Below are 14256 nucleotides of genomic sequence, written 5' to 3' on the forward strand. Positions count from 1 at the left end.
AAAGCAATAGGAGATCCGTTCCTGCTCTATCCTTGCGCTGCATAAATTAAGACTGAAGTCGATGGGTGGGGAAAAAGGTGCAAATTAACAGGCATCATGTCTCTCCAAAAGGTGCCTTTATTAGCGCTGTGGGATAGTAATTTCAGATTCCCCGAGGCAGTGTCGATCTCGGGGGAAACTCAATTTGCATCCCAAAGAGGCCTCTCGTACCCGGAGATACCTACTGCCCGGGCGGCTCCTCCAGCCCCGGCTCTTGGGGGTCTAAATACACCCAAGTCCGTACTGAAAAGAGAAGTCACTGAAGATTACAGGACGATTTTGGCCTTCCTTTTTCCTTTGTAATTGTCTCACGTTGAGGTGCAGGAAAATCAGGTCGATAGTTGTCCCTGCAGCTAAAATGAACAGGAATTATGTCTCAACAGTTAAAGTATCTGATGACTAGTGTTATTTGTATTTCCTCTAAAATCTGTGAACAGATTTGTGTACAGTCTCTTTTGTGTTGGCCTAAGTGGTGAAATGTGCTTTCTTCCCTCCGAATGTAAGTTTTCTTCCCCACATTCAAAATGTTAATCATATTACAGGTTGGCCTGATATGACCCCACAACCAACATTAGAATGGCCACCTGACTCTAATTCTCCATTGAGAGGCTGTGAACTTCCTAATTCTGAGTCCATTTGTAGAGTAGAGCTGTCTTTTTTCTTGGCCTCTTCCAGATGGTAGAATTACAGCACTTTTCCTAACAGCTGCTTTCCCTCCTTATTTTGTCTGTCCACATGTTGATCCTGCCATTTCTTTAATTGAGGTCTTTGAGCCAAGGTCCTGTTTGTCTCTTTATTAGGCCTCTTTACATGCCGAGGACACTTTCTTCACTCTATCTATTTACTTTTCTGGCTCCAGGCACTCCCTATTTTTTTCTTTAGCTGCATTCCCATTTCTTTCTGTTACAAGGTCCTTGTTTCCCCGTTGGCTCCAGCTGTGATGGCAAATGTCTATTTCCTGGAATCCTGTCAGCTGAATTTCCTATTGTAAAGCCTCTATTTTCTCCTGCTCTGTCACTTGCCACTCTTTCGTATACTCCCCCTCCTCTTTCCATTTTTCCTTTTGCTATATTATTTCTGATTGTTTCATGAGTCCTTGGCATTTTCGCCAAGGTAGGGTATTGAAAGTATATTGGCCCCGACTTGTCGACATGTGTTAGCATAGACCAAACAGAGTGACTGCCACATAGGCCACATTAGCTGAGCTTTAAGTCCCCAACAGTACCCTGGTACTTTTCCATGAATGAATTGGAGTCATTGGCTTTAAATCATCTAGGTCAGAAAGAAGAACTGGGAAACATTTTTGTCTATTTTTGACGTTTTCTAGAATCCAAACTCAATACTGTGTTGAGAGGGGGATAATAATTTTCACTGAGGTGGAACATTAACTTTAAGCTTTTAGGATAGTTATTAAAATAAAGATTTTGTGTTAAACTTCAGCTTCCTTTTGAGTTTATTTCCTGGTGTTGTCATGGTGGGACTGAGCAGTGTGTCCACATCTAGGGCAGGAGGGCATTTTAGAGTGACAAGTGGGAAGAATCCCCCTTTGGTACTTTTCAAAACTTATGTGTAAAAATAGGGTTCTTGTGGCAGGAGAGAATGATGCTATGGACAGAGGTTTGGACTTGAAGCACTTAAAAGGACCAGGGAGGAAGAAAGGGGTCATCAAGGGCATGGTTGTTGAAATCAGATTTATCTATAGTTAAGGGTGGAATTAGTAGGCCTGGAAGAGTAGAAAGCAGGGAAAGAAGAAAACCAGTAGCTTTAGATTTCTGGGTGGCTAAGTGGGTTAGCACCTTCTGTCCTCCTTAAGTTAAGGGAATGGTTAATTAGAATGCTCTTTGTCTTATCTCAAGGAGTATTTTTTCCAATGTTTACAGAGTGCTCTTGTTGCCCCGGCACTACTGGAAATGGATATAAAGAAGAAAGTGTGCTCAAGAACTCACTATTTATGGGGAGCAATAAGAGAAATGGCATGAACCTGTGTGTTAAGGGACTTAACAAAGATGTGCCCCAGGTGCAGAGAAGCTGAGAAGCAGAGCATAAAGGAAGAACCCAGGCTCAGCTTGGGGATCAGGACAGTTTTCCAATAAGGGCAACTTGGAGCAGAAGAGGTGAGGAAGAGACAGAGGAAACCCCTGTGCAAAAGCACAAAGATCTGGCTCCACAGAGAGCAGGCCTGTTCAGCTTTAAGGAAAAGGATGTGCTGAAAAGGAGGCTGCAGAAGTAGAAGGGAGTCAGAAAATGAAAGGCCTGAGGTGATTGGGGAAGCAGGAACGGGAGTCTTTGAAGAACTTTTAAGAGGGTCATGACCTGACCAGGTTAGTACTTTTAGAGAGATCATCTCACAGGTAAGTGCTGGTTTGGAATCATGACCCAGATTAATGAGTACAAGTACATTGCAGAGTAATAGTGTATTTAACCAAAGCTAAGACACCTTTGATTGTCTGATATCTTCTGGTTTCAGAGATATTAAAATGTAGAGAAAAAAAGTGCCTCTTAAAGTAGAAGGAACGCAGCATGTTTAATATGATTCTATTTTTAGAAAAAAGTTGTGTTTGTGTATTTAAATGAGATTTGAGGACTGAATCATGGGTGAATTTAACATTTTCTGTATAGCCTTATATTTTACATTGAAAGTATATTACTTTTTACTTTGAAAAAGATGTTAAAGAAAAAAAAGACACAAATGAGTAACAATGACAAAGAATAAAATAACATCAAGTCTTAGGCTGCAGGAAGGAAATGAAGTTGCCAGCAGGAAGAACAGTCCAGAAGTTCTGAGATGATCCAGAGAAGGGATGCCAAAGGTCTGAGTTCAGTAGTGTCAGGGAAAGGGAGATGAATAGACGGATTGAAGAGAGATTTGGTGGGCAAATTCAACAGGATTTGGAGCCAGATAGCCTGGGGATAAGGAGCAAGCTTGGCTTCTCTCATGCATCTAGCCTGAGTCCCTGAATGGATGGTTGTTAACATCTAAGTGGAAAGAAAATATAGAAGAAAGCATTGGTTTTGGAAATGGGAAATATGATAAATTCAGTTTGGGGCATATTAAGTTTGGTGCATATAGGCTATAAAAATAGGAATATCTAGAAGGCAATATATGTATGAGGCTCCAAGAATATGACCTTAACATAAATAAATAGTCATTTAAACCACAGCAATAATAAAATTGCTTGGAAAGAGATATACAGGCAGTGAGAAGGGAAGAGGGTAGGGGTGAAGCCACACTTACCAAAGAGAATAAGGAAAAGAAACCTGTTAGGGAGACTTAGGAGGAGTGGCCGGCCGGGGAAGAGGAACCCCACTGAGCCAGGTATCACAGAAGCACCTGTGCAGAAGGAGGAATAGCTTCCAGAGAGGATGCCAACTCAGACAAGAGATGAAATATGACCAGAGCCTGTCAGCTCCCTGGTGCCTGGTCTGGAGCAATTTCAGAAGAGTGGTGGGGACAGAAGTATGGTCACAGAGGGGTGAGGAGAGTGGGTTGAGAAAGACTTGACTGTGAAAGGAAGGAGAAAAGACAACTCTAGATAAAGAGTATCAGATCATGTAACCTCAGATTTTTCTCTGGTGGTTGTTAGAGAGATATGATCATGCCTATGTGCTGAGGGAAAAAAGCCAGGAGAAGCTAAGTTGAAGATCTGGGGGAGAGAGTAAATAATTGACGGCGCAGGACATGGGGGTGGGGCTGGAGTCCAGAGTTCGGGTAGAGAGCTTCCCTGGGACAGGACCAGAGAGAGCCACTTTCCTACTGAGAACAGAACGAACAAAACTGGCTATTGCATTAATTAGGCAGCTAAGAGACGGGGAGGAAATGTGTGAGGAGGTCTTGATGGGGTTGAAAAGCAGGTTCAATGGGTGTGAGTGAGCATGAGAGCTATGTAAGCATACATAAAATATTGTGAATTCTTGGGGCTTAAGGTTTCCAAACTGGAATAGTTTGGGGGTGATGACAAGATTCAGAGCGTGATGATATGGATGAATCACAGTGGAAGTGAGAGGCACTGGAGGTGATAACATCACAGAAGTAGGAGGGGTGTCGAATGAGCCTTAGAGATGCTAAAGTCATCTAGGCAGGAGAGGACACTGAGAATTATCTGTGTAAATCTTTAGTATTGTGGCATCAGTAACACAGAAGGCGTTTTGCCGGGAGCACTCACTGTGCACCTCATCAACAGATGCACTAGGCAAACGGTGTAATAGAGTGGCTTACACATGGCTGTCACATTCCACATCACACTCCTTTATCTGATCCTCAGGACAAGTATGGGAAACATGTAGAACAGAAATCACTACCTTGCAGAAAGTAGCCCTCCTTGCTATTGATATATATATATTTCTTGTAGGTTGTATTCTGATATTCTTTGCCTTTGATCCAAATCTCTACTGTGAATGTAGAGGGACATCTCCACCCAAGAAGGTAGAACTGCCCAATGTCAATCATCCAGGTAGGCAGGTAGATCCCCAGGTGAAACCAGAGAAAGGCAGGAGAGGAAACCAGGGCACTCTCCCACCCTCCCTCTGGATTTCCCTCTCTTTTTATCCCCTCCTCTTCCTCCCTCCCCCTTCCTCTTTTTTCTTTCTCTCTTCTCTCTGTCTCTCACTCACTAAGGTTTGGATTTCTGCAGGTCTGGGCACCGCCCCCCCCCCCCCCCCCCCCCCCCCCCCCCCCCGGCACTCTGAAGAAGCAAGGGGAGGGCATTTTCATGCTGAGGTTGAGAACTCTAAATTACGAGTCAGATGATCTAATGATAGAGGGCTCTCTACATTTATTTACCTTCTCCTGTCCTGAACCTGCATCCATTTATTTATTCCCTTATTCCTTCCTTCCTTCCTTCATCAGTATTTATTGAGGGCCTACCATGTGTATGCCCTTTTCTGAGGCTGGAAATACAGTGGTAAACCAAACAGACAAAATTTCTGCCTTCAGGAAACTTACTTTCCAAATGAGGATGAGACAAACAATAAACATAAAAGTAAACAAGAAAATATCACTAGTGATAAGTGATCAGATACGAAAGCCAACTGACATGCTAGAGACTGACCAGAGAGCTACACTAGCAAGTGTGGAGGGGGAAGGCGGCTCTTAGAAGAGAGCAACACGCAGAGACCTCAGCGATGAGGAGGAGACAGCCATGTGAAGATGGAGGAGAAGTGAGTGGGATGGGGAAGACGGAATAACCAGTTCCTCAGAGATGAGCCTGGCCTCTTTGAGGAGCAGAAAGAAAACCAGGGGTCACGTGGAGCATAGTGAGAGACCGGAGTATGGCGTGAGAAGTCAAAACAGTGAGTGGGGTCTGGATCTTATAAGACTTACCTAATAAGATTTTAATAAGTGTGATAATAAGATTTTAATCCGAGTGTGATGGGAAGCCATTAGACATTTTTAATCAAGAGAGTAATATGTGTTTTATGTCCTAAGCAGATCAGCTGGCTGTTGATTGGAGAATAGATTAACAGGGATGCTAATGTAGAAGCAGAAGACCCAGTGGGGAGTCTTCTGTGCAGAGCCAGGTAAGAGAGATGGTGGTGGCTTCGAATGGCAGGGTATCAGGTATAGAGAAGGGGTGACAACTTAGAAAATGTCTGGAGGTAGAACCCATAGAATGTGCTGGTGGGTTGGATATAAAGTTACCAAGATTGGGGCTATTGAAGTAAGACCTGGTTTGGGATAGGAAGTCAAGTGTTCCCTTTTAGAAAGTTTAAGTTTGAGATGATCATTAGACTCTGAGTAATGACCTAGAATAGGTAATTGTACATGAAGTCTGGAGCTCACCCCACCCCCACCCCCACATGCATTGGAATTGGGTCCAGGAACCTGAAAGTTGTACTACTATTACTGCTGTGTATACTGTTACACTGCTGCAATATACTATTGTTGTTATATAGAAAACCACCACAGCCACTTAACTGGTTATAAAATAGTAGGAAATTACATTATCTGGACCTTGGTTTCCTCAACTATAAAATAAGGATAAAAATAGCTCCTATCTCTAGGAACTTGTTAGGAGAATTAAGTCTGTTAATGTGTAAAGTACTTGGCTCACTGTCTGGCATAGAGTATGTAATAAATACCATTATTACTATTATAATTATTATAAGTAGCATCAGGTCTAGAATCAGAATGTGAGCAAGGAACTTCAGAACCATCTAGTCTAATTCCTTCATTATGCAAATGGAGAAATTGAGGCCCAAAGTTTATGAATTGGCCACATTTAATGATAGAGGAAGAGCTAAGACTAGACTAACTGCTTAAATGTCTACTTTTTCTGGGTGGGCTTCACATATAGATTTGGAAATCATAAGAACATAGATCATAGATGAATCTGGGAACACAGTCAAAGTTACTGAGGAAGAACCTGGAGAATGAGTAGGGAATGTGAAAGAAGAATGGAAATAATAGCTAGTAAGGGAGACTATCTCATAAAAATGATAAGTACTTAAAAAATGTCTTAAAAATATCTCAATGATATTTATATTTCAGATTTATACCTCCATCTTCTCCCTACTTCCCTCCCCACTCCCCCACCCCCACACACATTGGTGGGTCCAGGAAGATCTTCCTATACACAACCAGGCAATTCTTGAACACCAGCAAGGTGTGCAAGAATTCAGGTCTGCTTCTATCTACCTGGAGACAGCACCAGATCCAGAGCTTAAGGACTCCGTTCTACAAGACTGCCCTCCACCCCATACTCCAGACCCCAGTCACAAGCCCCAGGCATATCCTGGGCTTCTGATCAACTGACTACAGATTGGAGGTTCCTACCACCTCCCCCTTAGGTTCAATTAATTTGCTAGAGCGGCTCATAGAACTCAGGAAAACAACTTAGGTTTACCAGTTTAATAATGGATACCATAAAGGAAGCAAGTCAACAGCCAGATGAAGAGATACACAGGGCAAGGTCCCAAATACAGGAGCTTCTATCCTCGTGGAGCTTGGGGCCTGGCTTGGTGGCACATGGAGGTGTTCTGGTTCCCCAAGCATGGAAGATATCTTTGACAGAGAAGCAGGATCCATGAGAATGATACGCTCCTCTCAGGGGTTTTTGGGAGGGCTTCATTGCATAGTCATGGCTGACAAATCATTGGTAGTTGGCTGATTCAACCTTCAGCCCCTGCCCTTGGATGGGGTCTAAAAGTCTCATTAACATGAAAAGACACCCATTTCACCTTTTTGGCCTCTGCAGTGCTTTCAGGAATTGTGGATGAGACCAAATATATCTGGGAAATTCATATTTGGTTATCTGAATGACCAAGTATGTATTTCTTATGACTCATTATATTGCAGTGGCAATGCCAGGACTCAGACGCGGAGAATTGTAGTCGGGGGTCAGCAGCACTTAGCCCCTACTGTGTACTTACATTTCCCTGTGAGGACCGCATCCCTGAGCTGCTTTCTCACCCTGGCCTCAGATCACTTCTGCCTCCTCCAAACACTTACTCCTTGTCACCCTCTCCCTCGAATCTTCATCTTCTTCTTCTCTTTATCTCTACTGACTGTTTATCTTCCTAAAAAATAACAATAAAAAAATAAAACGAGCGCGCGCCGTGCTTTGGACTGCCTCTCCATCATTCCTGCATTATGTCTCCCCTTCCCAGAGGCCTTTCCTGACCATCTTGAGTAAATCAGCTTCTCACATGCAGGCATCTCCAGGGATTCGTATTTGGGGAAAATTAAGTTTGAGATGCCCCTTAGATATTAAGTAGAGACAAGTGGGCAATTAGATACACAGTTCTGGTGCTCAACTTTCACAGCACCTGCCACTCCACTATTAGAAATAACTTTTGTGTGTGGGCCCTTCACCCAGAACATGGGCTCCATGGGAGCCAGGCCCAGCATGTTCACCACCAGCGAGAATCAGCTGTGGAAGGGCTTGCAGTAACAAGGTGTATTCGTTTCTTGGGGCTGTTGTAATGCATTATCACAACCTACGTGGCTCAAAATTATAGGAATTTATTCTCTCACAGTTCTGGAAGCTAGACGTGAAAATCAAGGTGTTGTAAGGGCCTCACTCCCTCTGGAGGCTCTGGAAGAGAATGCTCCTTGTCCTCCTCCATTGTCTGGCTTGCAGCCACAGTGCTCCAGTCTCTGGCTCCATCTCCATATAGCCTTCTCCTCATCTGTGTGCCTCCTTCTGTTTCATACAAGGATGTTTGTCATTGGATTGAGGGCCCAATCAGATAATCCAGGATGATCTGATCATGAGATCCTTAGTTTAATTACATCTGTAAACCTTTAACTTTTTATGAATAAGGTAACATCCATAGGTTCCCTGGATTTGGATATGGACATATCTTTTGGGAGCCCACCATTCAACCCACTACATGTGGGGACAGAAGTTCAGGAACATCTCTCTCCAACCCTATGCCTTCTCCCTTTATTCTGGCTAACTTCAACTTCCTCCAAGATTCAGCTCACTTGTCACCCAATCAAAGGAGCCTCACTTTGTCTCAGTATGTGTCCCTCCTAGAATAATAATAGCTATAGCATATGCAGCTCTGTTTTAAGGGCTTTCTCAGTATGAACTCACTTAATTCTTGCTACAACCCTATGAGATAGTCTCTATTATTATCCTTATTTTACTAAATCCTGACTGTGTCTCTACCCCAGTAGACCTGCCACCAGGGCAGCAACCAAGACTTTGCCGTCTCTCTAGTCCCAACACACACCATGGCCCATGCAGGCTCTATAAAGATCGGTGTGTTTAATAAAAGACTGAACAAGAGATAGACTGGAAGTAGAATAGGGGGTGTTTTGAGTATTAATTTAAGGCATTTGGATCACAAGTGGCCAACAGAGTTTTAAAGCTGAGGAATGATAGGATGAATGTCTTTCGAATACATCCTCTTCTTGGGAGAAATGTCATCGGTATTGTTTTAAATATCATGTCCAGGTATGTAGTTGCATCTGGGCCTTCCTCCTGAGCTCTCATTTCACATCGCCAGCTTTTGCTGGGGCTAAGTGAACCCAAATTCAGCATGTCCGAACCAGCCCTCATTATCCTGTCCTTCCCCCGGAGTCATGCTCCCCATATTACCAAGCTCACCAGCATCCGAACTAGACCACTCAAATTAATTCCAAACATTTCCCCACTTCCACTGCCAATTCATCATCAAGTCCTATCAGCTCTGTCTCCTCAATTTTATCTCAACTCCATTCCCTCAGCCATGGCCGTAGTTCAGACTCCTGCAGCTGTTGCCTGGACTGCTGCTTGCACCTCCTCCCCAGTCTCTGCCTCTAGTCCTCCCTCTCCAAGTCCAGTCCATCCTCTACCCTGCTGCTTGTCTCATAAGCCTAAAAATCAGATCTGATCATGTCACTCTCTTGTTGAAACAAGAGCAAACTAACCTCCAAAACAATTCTGCCCTGGTTCTTCATTGCTCACAAGGTACAGATCTTCAAGCTCTGCCTTTCCTCCCCATTCATGCACTCCACACACGTGGACCGAATTCCCTGTTTACCCAGTACAGAGCTCATCGCATTTTTGCGCAGGTGAGGGAGAGGCTGCCCGCCAGTACAGATGGTCCGGGGTGTTCTGGCTTGGACCACCTCCCGTCACAGGCAGGGAAGTACCTAAAGGAAGAGACCACAACTGGAAGCCATTGTGGTGGCGTCCTCACCCGTTCGTTTTTCAGTATATACTATAACTGTATTGTCATTTGTATGCCTGTTGAATGGGCTTATAGATTCTATAATTAATCTTAGCTTAATCTATAATCTTAGATCTAATATTAGATATAATTAATCTTTAATTAGAATTAGATTATAAATTAATCTTCACCAAGAACGCAAATGGTTTAAAATAATTCTCACACACAGGAAAAAGCTACAAAATAAAGATAATACTAAACTTTAAGCCTGAGAGACCATGGTCATACCTGATATGAGCTTTCAGCAACCTTAGATGGAAAGCACTAACCATCTAACCACATCTGACAAGAACTGGTACCCAAATTAAAAATTATGGTTAAGAACATTTGAAACAGAGGTTTATGTGCTCCCTTTTCAATGATGAGCTCCTCCTTAAGCATATATCGGAGCTTGAGGTATTAGCGAGTAATAATGTAAAAAGCCATCATGATTAGCATTTCTCTGTCTCTTTTCATGTAACATACAGTACAGTTTGATGGGACTATCATTTTTGTGTTTTTAGAGGTTATAAACATTCCCCAAAAATAGAGTGTCATGCTTTTATTAGCTCTCACTTTTCCTAACATCTCTCTCTTGGAAAAATTAAAGCACCCAGCCGAGTATGAAGAAATCACTCAGTTTCATATTGGTAGGCATCACATAGTTGGAAAACAAATGAATGAGCTTTCAGTTCTCACTGTTTTTAATGCTTACTCAGTGCTTATCATGTTCATGATTAGTAATATCTTTACAATTGCTTCTTTTTTCCTTATAATTTCTATTTATGTTTGTTTTTAAAAAGTGCTTTAGTGTAGTAGTATATACATATACTTTTAAATAAATAAATTGCCCTGGGTTACTTGTCACTGTCTAAGCCAGTTCCATTTTCTTCTTCAGCTTTGTGCTTTTGTTACTCTTTTTCTCAGTCTGGTTTCTTTCTTCTCTGTTTGGCAGAGGCCTAATGATTTTTCAAGGCTTTCCCGATAATCAGAGGCACAAATAATCACTTTTCTCTCTTTTCTTTTAGAACATACTTGTTATGTACGTCTCACCTTGGATTATACTTGTCCTGTTAGTGTCTCCTCTAGTGGATTGTCAGTTTCCAGGAAGTAAGGATCATTCTTCATCATCATTTTGTCCTTACTGCCATACTGTTGCAGGTTGTGGGTGTTGCAAGTGTTGATTGAATTTAATCATCTCAGAATATTCAGTCTTAAATCTCAAACCAATATGAGATCTATGGAAACATATGGGACAAAATGAGATATAAAGAAATAAGAAACAGAGGGCTTTGGATTTAAAGCAAGAGATTTAATTTTACATATAATATTTTATAAGAATGATTCTCAAGGTATGATCTGTAGGTCCTTCTGACAGACTGTAATTTAACAAATGCACATCTTCATTCATTATATGTGAAAGTGTGTAATTCCACAGATTTTCATCTTGCATGCAGCTAAGGGCTGCTTAGTAATCTACTAAATGAGTCATTAAATTTTGATATTTATAAACTACAGTTGGCACATATCTAAAGAGTGCTAAGGATTCTAATTTAGCAATCTACTAAAAAGTCTGGCAGCCACAAAAATGCTTGGCAAATGCACATAAGCAGATATGTTGGATTTCTCTCAAATTTCAAAAGGCCAATTTCTCACGTCATCACTATTCTATTAAGATAGCTGAGGTTCTGATTACAGTTCTTCCTGCTTATTAATTATATGTTACTGTTAGTTTAGTTTTATCATTATCAATTTGTTTTGGGTCCTTCAATTTATAGATGTCTCAGCTGCATAGTTTCAGACATGACTCTGGAGGTGGAATGTCTTTTATGTATAACCAGCATGAACTTGGGCAAATTATTTAATTTTTCTGAGCCTTGGTTTTCTATCTCAAAGTGGGGATGGGTAAGAATAAAAGTACTTACCTCTTTGGTTTGATGTGGGGAATCTTTGAGTTAATGCTGCAGAGTGCTTTCACAGGATGGTACCTGTCACGTAGAGAAGACCCCTGGCACATAATATATGGTTATATCAGTTAGGGTTCGGTTCAGCTAAGAGCAACAGGAGACCAAAATAACAGTGACTTATTAAGACAGAAGTTTCTTTCTTCACACGGAACAATGGGCAGCCCAGAGGTAGTATGACAGTATGCTATCATCACATACTCAGGTTCCTCCCATCTTGTTCCACTGTTTCTCCGTATTTCCATTCCACAGTCTAGATGATTGCATTCCAGCAAGCAGTAAGGAATAAGGGCAAGGAGAATTTCTCTCTCCAAAGACACCTCTCAGAAGTTACACATAATACTTCTGTTTATATTCCATTGACCGGACCTTGATCACTCACTACATCTAGCTGCAAAGGGAGGCTGGCCAGCAAAATCTTTATTTTGAATAGGCATGTTCCCTACTAAGTAAAAGGCGAATTTGTTATTACAGAAGTGGGTTTATCATCTGGAGCACTGTTGGTCTTTAGGCAGGACAGTCTCTCTTTTGAATGAGACTATCTTGTATGTTTCAGGATATTCACACCTCCGTAAGTGCTGGTAGCACTGTCCCAGTTACTGTATCAACCCAGTGCTCCTACACCTTACAGTTACCCTCAGAGGGTGGCACCATCCTTAAATTTTAGGTTTCTGTGGCAGGCTTTGTCGCCTAGTGTATCAGCATACACCTTTCCAGGAAGCACCCCTTCCTATAGCCATGTTGCTGGATAGCCATTGTCTCATGTGATCCTTCTTCTAATAACAGATGAGAAGACACGTCAGCATCTGACCCAGGCCAGGCCAAATAAAGTCTTTTCCTGGACTTTTAAAAATGGGACCTAGGGGATCCTTCATGGGTAGAGATATAGGCTCCACTGCTCTACTTACACTGCTGGTGGGAGCATAAAACGGTGCTGCTGCTTTGGAAAACAGTCTGGCAGCTCTTCACAAGGTTAACTATAGAGACACCATATGACATAGCCACCCTTCTCCTACTGCTGTATCCAAGAGAAATGAAAACATGTTCTCATAAAAACCTGTATGTAAATGTTCATAGCAGTGTTATTCATTAATAGCCAAAACGCAGAAAGAGCCCAAGTGTCCATCAGCTAATACATGGATAACAAAATATGATATCTATCCATACAATACAATATCATTTGTCAGTCAAAAAGAATGAAAGCACTGATATGTGTACAACTTGAAAATATATGCTACTTGATAGAAGCCAATCACAAAGGACCAAATACTGTAGGAGTCAATTTGTGTGAAATGCACATATATGCAAATCCATAGAGACAGAAGGTAGGTTACTGGTGGCTAGGAGAAGGTAGGACTGGGCAGTGACTGCCATGATTTAATCCATCATACCTATATAATGAAACTGTGATAAAAACTCCAACTTTAGATTCGGAGAGCTTCCTGGTTGGTGAATAATATATCAATGTACCTGGAGGGTGGCACAGGCTCCTAGTTCTCCCTCACTCTGTATCTGGCCTTATGTGTCTCTTCCATTTGGCTTTTCCTTTATAATAACACAGTTTGAGTTGTATCCTTTAAATAAAATAGTGATTAAATGTACAGTGCTTTCCTGAGTTCTATGAGTCATTCTAGTGAATTATGAAACCTGAAGGGAGGTCATAGGAATCCCCATACTTGGAGTCAAGCTGGCCCGTCAGAAGTACAGGTGGTCCCCTTGGAACTTGAGGCTGGCATCTGAAGGGGGTCTGAGCCCTTAACCTGTCAGGTTAGATTTGAATGGAATTTTTGGACATCCACTTGGTGTTGGAGTGCCCTGGAGAAGGTAGCATTTGCTAAGTGAGCCATGTTCAGAACGGTTTAAGAACACTACAGGAAAGTACATGGTACAAAAGCACTAAACTGAATGTAGTTAGAAGGTAGTCGTTGTGCTACTTTGAGGCACTTCTTAAAAGTGAGAGATAAAAGTATTGACATTTTTAGAGCTGACTTATACTTTACAATATGATTGTTTACTGGGGTACTTTGCAAAAGACACTTTCTCTTCTTATCAACCTTTTCAAAGATAACGAGGTCTGTTTCCCCAAAAGTATTTAAGGGTAGATCTACATGAAGGTGAAAAGATGGAATTAGAGGCTCTCTTTTAGCCACATGATTATACGTATCTCCATCAGGAAAAAGCTTCCCTGGATCTTGAAATGAAAGTGTCTGCTGCTCTTCAAATAAGTGTGATGCTGTGCTTCATACTCCTTTCAGTAGGGATTTGATTACATTGCTTCTTTTGGAAAAGTTGATTATTTCCATGCTTGCTCTGCGCCCTTCCCTCCTCTTTAGTCTCCTCCTTTTATACCTTCCATTGCCAGAGAGAAAAAGGACATTTTTAGAAATACATTTAGCCAGTGGCGGATTTAAAGAAACAAGAACAGTCCATTATGAAAAAAAATTACATTGCTCCAAGCTTCAAAGCAGTTCATAAGGCATAATACAAACTAAATATTTGTAAAATGAACGTAAATGACGGGAGGACATTTTAAAAAAATCAATTGCAAAAACAATGCAGAAAACAAGTAGTCAGTGTGTATAATAAGGTCTTCCTTGTGAGGAATCATACCGTTATC

The 14256-nt window shown here is 41.7% G+C and overlaps 1 protein-coding gene and 1 long non-coding RNA gene across 6 annotated transcripts in view; one reads left to right on the top strand and one right to left on the bottom strand.

The window, feature by feature from the left end:
• The window catches only part of SEPTIN11 (septin 11), a 144687-nt gene that overhangs the window by 176 nt on the left and 130255 nt on the right, over positions 1 to 14256 (top strand). The window lies entirely within an intron of this gene.
• LOC130683803 (uncharacterized) lies at positions 74 to 9605 on the bottom strand. Its single transcript, XR_008997771.1, has 3 exons — positions 9395 to 9605; positions 7408 to 8180; positions 74 to 392 (listed from the first exon to the last, which is right to left on the bottom strand). It is a non-coding gene; the product is annotated as an uncharacterized LOC130683803 (long non-coding RNA).

Source organism: Manis pentadactyla, chromosome 5, assembly GCF_030020395.1.
Source record: "Manis pentadactyla isolate mManPen7 chromosome 5, mManPen7.hap1, whole genome shotgun sequence".
NCBI lineage: Eukaryota > Metazoa > Chordata > Mammalia > Pholidota > Manidae > Manis > Manis pentadactyla.